Raw genomic sequence first — 9,123 nt, 5'->3', positions numbered from 1 at the left:
TAGCTGATCGCTCCGCATGTGAATCCGTACAGTGAGCAATGCGATCGCGTCTGTAGCTTGTACGTGGTTCAGCTCGCAGCTCATGTATAGGGACAGCGGGAATGTCGCATATTGGACATAACTCTTTATGAAACGCCAGTTATAGGTGTGGATTGCACCTTACGAGTGCGGGAAACTTCCGCCGTTCATCCGCTGGCGTTGCGAGTTTGGCGGTTGGGGTGGGGCACGAACGGGTGCGGGTGGTGTGATTGCCGGTCCATGACTTCGTGCGGCAGAGGAACTGGCGTATGGGTGCTGTGGTAGACAGAGGCTGCATGCTTTGTGGGTGGCGTCGAAAGATGGGCACTGTGGGCCCATCGATGTCTTAGTCGGCTTGGTGTCTCATAGATGGCGGTATCGTCGTTGCAGGAGGTCATGTTGAGGGAGACCTACAGTTGGCGGTATGTTGTGTGGTGCGCTCGACATGGCGGACGTCGTGTTGTCAGATTCGCATGTGGTTTCGCCGTATTTGCATAGATGGCGATACTTTTTTGCCAGCATGGTTGGCGTAGTTCCGTCGGATCCCTGTAGATGGAGGTGGCGATTCTGGCCTGGATGTCAATGTCGTTTAGTCACTTCCCATTGATGGCGGTATGGTATCTTTACTGTGGACATCCATGTCGGCGGTACGAGAGGGCGCGCGCGCGAGTCCGACCACAATCGCTCTATTTCCTAATACCCCTCCCCCCTGCGGACTTATCACCACCCACACTAGCCGCCCCGGGGACTTGCCAACGACACACCCTATCCCAAGTCTATTTTCTTGCGAAGCATCATGTGTTATTATATTTTATTTCACATCCATAATGTAGGGGTATTGTAGTTCACCATATGGCGGTGGACGCTGTGTTACCACACGCCGGGGGGGGACGGCGAAAACGAACCGTTGACCGCCGGGCGCCGCCCTGCACCCGCCCGACGACGCCGCCTCCACGCGTCGCGCCGGCCGGTGGGCCGACATCGACCGTCCGGCACCCATCACGGCACCCATCGCCGACCGGCAAAGCGATACGCTGTAGCGCGGCAGAACACAACGCGCCCGGCCGGCGCCGCCTCCCCCGCGCGCACGGAGGCGGCACCCATCGCAGCGCCCGCGCCGGCGGCAAGGGGCCCGCCAACCGATACGCCGCCGTCCGCCGCACCCTATGCAGCGCCCTGGGTGCGGCGCGCCCTGCCAGACCGATACGCCAAGAGATGCGACGGACAGAGACAAAGGCAAGGGGGGACCACAAGTGCGCCTGTTGACGCCCAGCCCCAGGGGTCTCGTCTCGCGACAAGACGAATCCCCCAAGCTAGGGCTGAGTCTCAACAGATCGCAGCGTGGCAACTGCTCTACCGAGTACAACACCCCGCCCGGTACCTAAGTCGTCTACAGACGATTCCGAGTCCCGAGATCGAAATATAGACACCCATGGTCGACCGGAAGGGGCAGGGCGGCGCCGGGAACAGATCCCAGACAGCGCCGCCCGAGTGCCCCGTCCGGCAAACAAGTTGGGCCCGTACGGCGCGGCGCCACGTGGGTCGACCGCGCCTAGTAAAGTCACGTATTTTCGAGCCTTTCGACCCTCGGGGCTCCTTAGCGATATCGTTGCCACAATGGCTAGACGGGATTCGGCCTTAGAGGCGTTCAGGCTTAATCCCACGGATGGTAGCTCCGCCTAACCGAGTAAGTAAAGAAACAATGAAAGTAGTGGTATGTCACCGGCGATGTTGCCATCTCCCACTTATGCTACACCTCTCATGTCACCTCACAGTGCCAGACTAGAGTCAAGCTCAACAGGATCTTCTTTCCCCGCTAATATTTCCAAGCCCGTTCCCTTGGCAGTGGTTTCGCTAGATAGTAGATAGGGACAGCGGGAATCTCGTTAATCCATTCATGCGCGTCACTAATTAGATGACGAGGCATTTGGCTATAAAGCCGTCTTTATTCACAAATACAGTGAATAACACAAGGTAATAAAACACTCTTAAACTATTGCGCCTTGCTCCCCGAGAGGAGCTCACAAGGGCGCCGGTTACCGATGTTGTGTAACCGCTTTTACCTTAATATTAAACACAGTATAAACAATTAACATACAAGAATTGAATAAAGAACGGAATTGCTCCCGATATTGAGGCCCCGGGAGTCGGGGCAAACTAACCTAAATCTAACCGACTAACTAGCCTACGCCCTCCCTGTACTTCGGCCTTGTCGACGTCATATTTTCGAACAGGCCGAAGATCCATGTCGTTCCACAGAGCACCCGCGTGCTGATGGTGCTTAACTCCCGCCTGCGGAAGCCAAGTTGAAGGAACTGGCGGGCTGATGTAGGTGCCCAAGTCCCCCTCCACTTCAGGGTCACTGTTCTAAACTGTATGCTGCTGGCTGCAGGTCGGAGAACGCCGACGGCTTGCCGCACCGACGGGACGTCGTATTTCGCCGCCTTCTGCCGGTGACACCAGTCGGTGTCAAGATGGTCGCCGACGATTTGTGCGTCGATGACACCACGCCGTCCTTAGACGCCACAACGTCGGGCTTGCGGACTCCCTCTGGTGTTCGAAGGTGTGGCTCGACAGACACGTCGAACCCTCGTAGAGCCAGCCCGCGCGCGACGTATTTCACAACCGCGTCGTGTCGCCGCACCCGGGCTCGGCTGGTCAGCCCGCAGCCCTGGACGACGTGGTTCGCGGTCTCGACGGCGTTGCATCTTGCGCGACACATCTTCTCCCTGTCTCGGCCGCGACTCCTGCGCGCCTTGGATGGTATAGCGTTAATGCGCGTGCGGATGCACGCGACGTAGTCACGGCCAGACAGGAAGCGACTGGTGTCCTCGACCCAGCAGTGTTGGCCTGATGTCCTGGCTGACGACGAGAAAGCTGCCCCGTCGAAGGAAATATGCAGGCGCGCCGCCCACATCTCACCAACTTTTGCAGCCGTTGGCAGCAGATGGCCCTCCCACGTGAGGTGTCGTTCAAGCGCTGCAACTTCGTGTCGTGCCTCCCCCAGGTCTGCGTCAGTGGTGGTGGTCTCGAGCTGCAACAGGGTGAGGAGCCTGCCCCGCCTCAGGGTTGGCCCTATCCAGCGGGCTGATGGAACCCCAACACCCCCATGGGCAATTGGAGCGTGAAAGTAGCCCAAGGGGGTGTCGGCTGGGAGGCGGAACCATCTCCTCACGGCGGCTCGAACGCAATTGTCCATGGCCTTGAGCGCACCGATGCGGGTGCGACTCAGTGCTAGGCCATGATACAGGCCCGGGAGAAGGACCTCACGAAGTGCAAAGAGCCGCTGCTGTGGCTTCAGCGGCACCCGCGTGATGATCGACAGCTGCTCCTCGATGTGGGGCCTCGGATGGAAGAGACACCGCCCAGAGGAGGAGAACTGCAGTCCCAGGTCGCGGAAGGTCTCACCCACTCCCAACGCCGGCATGGTGGTTTCGCCGGCCGTGAAGGTGACGCTCGCATCCACTTTCACTTTCTTCTCGCGGCCGGACGCCACGAGTGCGAGGGTGAGACACTTCCGCGGGTTAACCCGCAGCCCCAGTTGGTCGAGGGCTGCTACTGCTGCGTTGATAAGGACTGCAGGCCCCCCCTCATGGAGGCGAAGAGCAGGATGTCATCCGCGAAGGCCGCCGCGTTCGTCTGGCGGCCCAACACCTTGACACCTACGTGTGAGGGCAGCTGTTCTAGAACACAATCAATAGCGAAATTAAACAGGAGAGGGGACAGAGGATCTCCTTGCCGAACACCTCTAGCTGGCCGCACGGCCGGGGACTCGTCGCCACCCCCCGCAATTACCGTCGTGCTGTCCGCATAGCAGCCCTCGACGTAGTCAATGAATTCGTCCGGCAGACCATGGGCTTTATGCCCAGGACGCAAAGCCGCATGGTCCAACGAATCAAACGCCTTGGACACATGGAGGGATGCCATGAACACAGAACGACAGCGGCGGACGGCGCCGACGAGTATCCGGTCGAGGAGGAAAGTGTTCTCCAGCATCCCATCCCTTGGGATGAAAGCCCGCTGACGTTCGTCCACAGCACACATCTGCATAAGGCGAGTCGCCAGAACCTTATGGAAGGTTCGGGCTAGCACCGAGCAGACGGTGATGGGCCGAAAGTCAGCGGGGGATGCTGGGGCGGCTGTCTTAGGGAGCAAAGAGGTCCTGGCTCGGAGGAGGGAAGGGGGAAGCTTGCGGGTAAGCAGGAAAAGGTTTAGGAGTTTGGTGGTGACCTCCGCTGGAAGGCGGCGCTGCTGCACCGGCGAGAGGCCGTCAGGGCCGGCAACAGAGCCTCTGGGCGGCAAGGCGGCCGCAACCTCTTCTGCAGTGATCGGCCTCCATAGGCGCTCAAAGTCAACAGACTCCGAGCGCGGGAGAAGCCGGTCGGGAATGGAGCCAGCGTTGGAAGGTGGCTCTGTCGTGAAGAGGCTGCGCCAGAAGTCCACCAGCCCAGGGATGTTCGACGGCGGCTGGAGCAGGGTGCCATCCAGGAGGCCACGCACGCAGCGCGCGCGATTCTTCCTGAAGGCATCCTGACATCTGGCATATTCCCACCGGCGGCGCTTTCGCTTGGAGAGCGGAGGGCCACCACCAGACCGCTGCTTGGATGGCGGGCGCAACGTCTTCCTCTTCTTTGCTCCTGCTTCCTCAGAGCCGACAGCACGGAGGGCCTCAGGCAGCCCAGCCGCGACCACTGCCAACGGCGTACGCGGCCCCAAACACGCAAGGTCGTCCAGGGCCGAGAAGCGCGCGGCCGACCGCGGCAGGCCGGCGAGGTGCCTCCATATAGCTTCGTCGACTACAGATGTTTGTGGCGGGCGCTCAAGCTCCGGCGTCGAGGGTGGCCCCTACGGCAGCGACTCCGGGACGGGTGAATGGCGCAGACCATGCTGCATCTGTTGTTCCCGCCTCAGCTCCTCTATGTATTCCCGCACCATCGTCCTGTATGCCACCGTCCTCCTCCTGCACTTGAAGGCATCCAGGGTACGGTGCAGAAACAAGGGTAGAAGCTCCTGGTTTGCAAACAGGACTTTGGAGTCACTGGCACAGAGAAGCCTAGCCTCCGCCAGGGCGAGCTCCCGCATTTCTTCTTCCGCCCACCGAGCTCGCTTCCTATCGGTTGTAATCTCCGCATTTACCGCTTCCGGATGGGCGCGGCGGCGGTGTTGTCCGAGCCCGATCTTGCTGTGGAAGGCACGGCTGCAAATGCTGCAGTGGAACCATGGCTCCACGGCCTCCTCTACTTCAGGGACGGTTGGCAGGCTAGGAGTCGGGACTGTTAGGCCAGGTCCTTCAGCGGAAGGCCCGGTACCCGTGTTTTCTTCTCTTGTTGTCCCAACATTAAGGGTTTTGCGATGGAGGGCTGGTAACCCCCCAAAGCCCCAAGTGCGGACTTCCACTCTGCTTACCAGTCCTATCAAGGACTGGCGTATCGGCGGGCCCACGGGAAGGGGGGAAGCCGCAGGCAAGGAGAGGCTAAGAGGGCATGGCCCATGTATTGCGCTTCACTTGCCCAGTAACTATGAGAGTCATAGTTACTCCCGCCGTTTACCTGCGCTTGCTTGAATTTCTTCACGTTGACATTCAGAGCACTGGGCAGAAATCACATTGCGTCAGCACCCGCTAGGGCCATCGCAATGCTTTGTTTTAATTAGACAGTCGGATTCCCCCAGTCCGTGCCAGTTCTGAGTTGATCGTTGAATGGCGGCCGAAGAGAATCCGCGCACCCGCGCGCCCCCGGAGGAGCACGCTAAGGCGGACGCGGCCTCGCAGCAAGGAAGATCCGTGGGAGGCCAAGGCACGGGACCGAGCTCGGATCCTGCACGCAGGTTGAAGCACCGGGGCGCGAACGCCGCGCAGGCGCGCGCATCCTGCACCGCCGGCCAGCACGAGGCCGACCAACGGCGAGAGCAGACCACGCCCGCGCTAAACGCCCGCACTTACCGGCAGCCCTACGGCACTCACCTCGCCCAGGCCCGGCACGTTAGCGCTGACCCACTTCCCGACCAAGCCCGACACGCCCCGATCCTCAGAGCCAATCCTTATCCCGAAGTTACGGATCCAATTTGCCGACTTCCCTTACCTACATTATTCTATCGACTAGAGGCTATTCACCTTGGAGACCTGCTGCGGATATGGGTACGAACCGGCGCGACACCTCCACGTGGCCCTCTCCCGGATTTTCAGGGTCCGAGGGGAAGATCGGGACACCGCCGCAACTGCGGTGCTCTTCGCGTTCCAAACCCTATCTCCCTGCTACAGGATTCCAGGGAACTCGAACGCTCATGCAGAAAAGAAAACTCTTCCCCGATCTCCCGACGGCGTCTCCGGGTCCTTTTGGGTTACCCCATCGAGCATCTCTAAAAGACGGGCCCGACTTTTGTCGGTTCCGCTGCCGGGTTCCGGAATAGGAACCGGATTCCCTTTCGCCCAACGGGGGCCAGCACAAAGTGCATCATGCTATGACGGCCCCCATCAACATCGGATTTCTCCTAGGGCTTAGGATCGACTGACTCGTGTGCAATGGCTGTTCACACGAAACCCTTCTCCGCGTCAGCCCTCCAGGGCCTCGCTGGAGTATTTGCTACTACCACCAAGATCTGCACCGACGGCGGCTCCAGGCAGGCTCACGCCCAGACCCTTCTGCGCCCACCGCCGCGACCCTCCTACTCGTCAGGGCTTCGCGGCCGGCCGTAAGGACCGGCCATGACTGCCAGACTGACGGCCGAATATAGGCACGACGCTTCAGCGCCATCCATTTTCAGGGCTAGTTGCTTCGGCAGGTGAGTTGTTACACACTCCTTAGCGGATTCCGACTTCCATGGCCACCGTCCTGCTGTCTTAAGCAACCAACGCCTTTCATGGTTTCCAATGAGCGTCGATTCGGGCGCCTTAACTCGGCGTTTGGTTCATCCCACAGCGCCAGTTTTGCTAACCAAAAGTGGCCCACTTGGCACTCCGATCCGAGTCGTTTGCTCGCGGCTTCAGCATATCAAGCAAGCCGGAGATCTCACCCATTTAAAGTTTGAGAATAGGTTGAGGTTGTTTCGGCCCCAAGGCCTCTAATCATTCGCTTTACCGGATGAGACTCGTACGAGCACCAGCTATCCTGAGGGAAACTTCGGAGGGAACCAGCTACTAGATGGTTCGATTAGACTTTCGCCCCTATACCCAGCTCCGACGATCGATTTGCACGTCAGAATCGCTACGGACCTCCATCAGGGTTTCCCCTGACTTCGTCCTGGCATGGCATAGTTCACCATCTTTCGGGTCCCAACGTGTACGCTCTAGGTGCGCGTCACCTCGCAATGAGGACGAGACGCCCCGGGAGTGCGGATGCCGCCGCCCCGTGAAGGGCGGGGAAGCCCCATCCTCCCTCGGCCCGCGCAAGGCGAGACCTTCACTTTCATTACGCCTTTAGATTTCGTACAGCCCAATGACTCGCGCACATGTTAGACTCCTTGGTCCGTGTTTCAAGACGGGTCGTGAAATTGTCCAAAGCTGAAGCGCCGCTGACGGGAGCGATTATTCCGCCCGAGAGTATCCCGAGCCAACAGCGGCGCAGGTCCGGGGCCGGCCCAGGTAGGTCCGTCATCCGGGAAGAACCGCGCGCGCTTGCCGGGAGCCCGAGCGCCCAAAGGGGCGAATCGACTCCTCCAGATATACCGCCGGGCAGCCAGCCAGGACACCGGGACTCTGCCCAACAGACGCGAACCGAGGCCCGCGGAAGGACAGGCTGCGCACCCGGGCCGTAGGCCGGCACCCAGCGGGTCGCGACGTCCTACTAGGGGAGAAGTGCGGCCCACCGCACACCGGAATGGCCCCACCCCGCGGCGAGTGGAAAGGCAACCGGACACGACCCCGCCGCGGATTGCTCCGCGTGGGCGGCCGGCCCCAGCTGCCGAGGGCGGAGGCCAGTGGCCAGATGGGCGTGAATCTCACCCGTTCGACCTTTTGAACTTCTCACGTTTACCCCAGAACGGTTTCACGTACTTTTGAACTGTCTCTTCAAAGTTCTTTTCAACTTTCCCTCACGGTACTTGTTCGCTATCGGTCTCGTGGTCATATTTAGTCTCAGATGGAGTTTACCACCCACTTGGAGCTGCACTCTCAAGCAACCCGACTCGAAGGAGAGGTCCCGCCGACGCTCGCACCGGCCGCTACGGACCTGGCACCCTCTACGGGCCGTGGCCTCATTCAAGTTGGACTTGGGCTCGGCGCGAGGCGTCGGGGTAGTGGACCCTCCCAAACACCATATGCCACGACAGGCGGCAGCCTGCGGGGTTCGGTGCTGGACTCTTCCCTGTTCGCTCGCCGCCACTGGGGGAATCCTTGTTAGTTTCTTTTCCTCCGCTTAGTAATATGCTTAAATTCAGCGGGTAGTCTCGCCTGCTCTGAGGTCGTTGTACGAGGTGTCGCACGCCACACCGCCAGCCGGCTGTGCACGCTACCGAGTAAGTACCGGTATGCGAACCGCCAGGCGACGGGCGCGCATCGCACGTTTAAGGAGACGCCGCCGGCCCCACAGGCGGCCCGACACTCCCAGGTCTGCGAAGCGGTGCAAACGCAGCGCGCTTCAGTATACGTAGCCGACCCTCAGCCAGACGTGGCCCGGGAACGGAATCCATGGACCGCAATGTGCGTTGGAAACGTCGATGTTCATGTGTCCTGCAGTTCACATGTCGACACGCAATTTGCTGCGTTCTTCATCGACCCACGAGCCGAGGGATCCACCGTCCTGGGTGATCTTTTCATAGTTTCCACTGTCTCTTTCAAGACAGTTGCATAGGCGGGACTGAGGCGTGTGGCGGCCCCTGTTCCAGCGTTCCGTGTCCAACGGCCTCACGGCCGATGGGCGTCGTACGGCTCCACACCGGAGTGGACAGGCACTCGGGCGAAAGTCATTCAAAACCGGCGCCAGGCGCCAGGTGCCGCAGGCCAGCCGCTCCAGCGCTTCAGCGCTCGTACCACACAACATTGCCGTTAGTTTTGAGACGAACGCGTGGTTCCGCACGCGGCGCACGGCTACTGCGAGCCGTACAGGCAGCGTGTTGCGCGACACGACACGCACATCGAAAGACATGCAGTCTAGTCGGTAATGATCCTTC

At 60.2% G+C, this 9,123-nt stretch overlaps 1 non-coding gene and 1 pseudogene across 1 annotated transcript; both read right to left on the bottom strand.

Moving 5' to 3' along the window:
• Positions 1-1,317: 1,317 nt before the first annotated feature.
• Positions 1,318-8,418, bottom strand: LOC126475660 (large subunit ribosomal RNA; annotated as a pseudogene).
• A 187-nt stretch (positions 8,419-8,605) lies between these two features.
• On the bottom strand, positions 8,606-8,760 carry LOC126476479 (5.8S ribosomal RNA). The gene has a single exon (XR_007587009.1). It is a non-coding gene; the product is annotated as a 5.8S ribosomal RNA (ribosomal RNA).
• Positions 8,761-9,123: the final 363 nt, after the last annotated feature.

Source organism: Schistocerca serialis, chromosome 4, assembly GCF_023864345.2.
Source record: "Schistocerca serialis cubense isolate TAMUIC-IGC-003099 chromosome 4, iqSchSeri2.2, whole genome shotgun sequence".
Taxonomy (NCBI): Eukaryota; Metazoa; Arthropoda; class Insecta; order Orthoptera; family Acrididae; genus Schistocerca; species Schistocerca serialis.
Note: the sequence above shows the minus strand (reverse complement) of the source record. Positions and strands in the feature narration are given on the sequence as shown.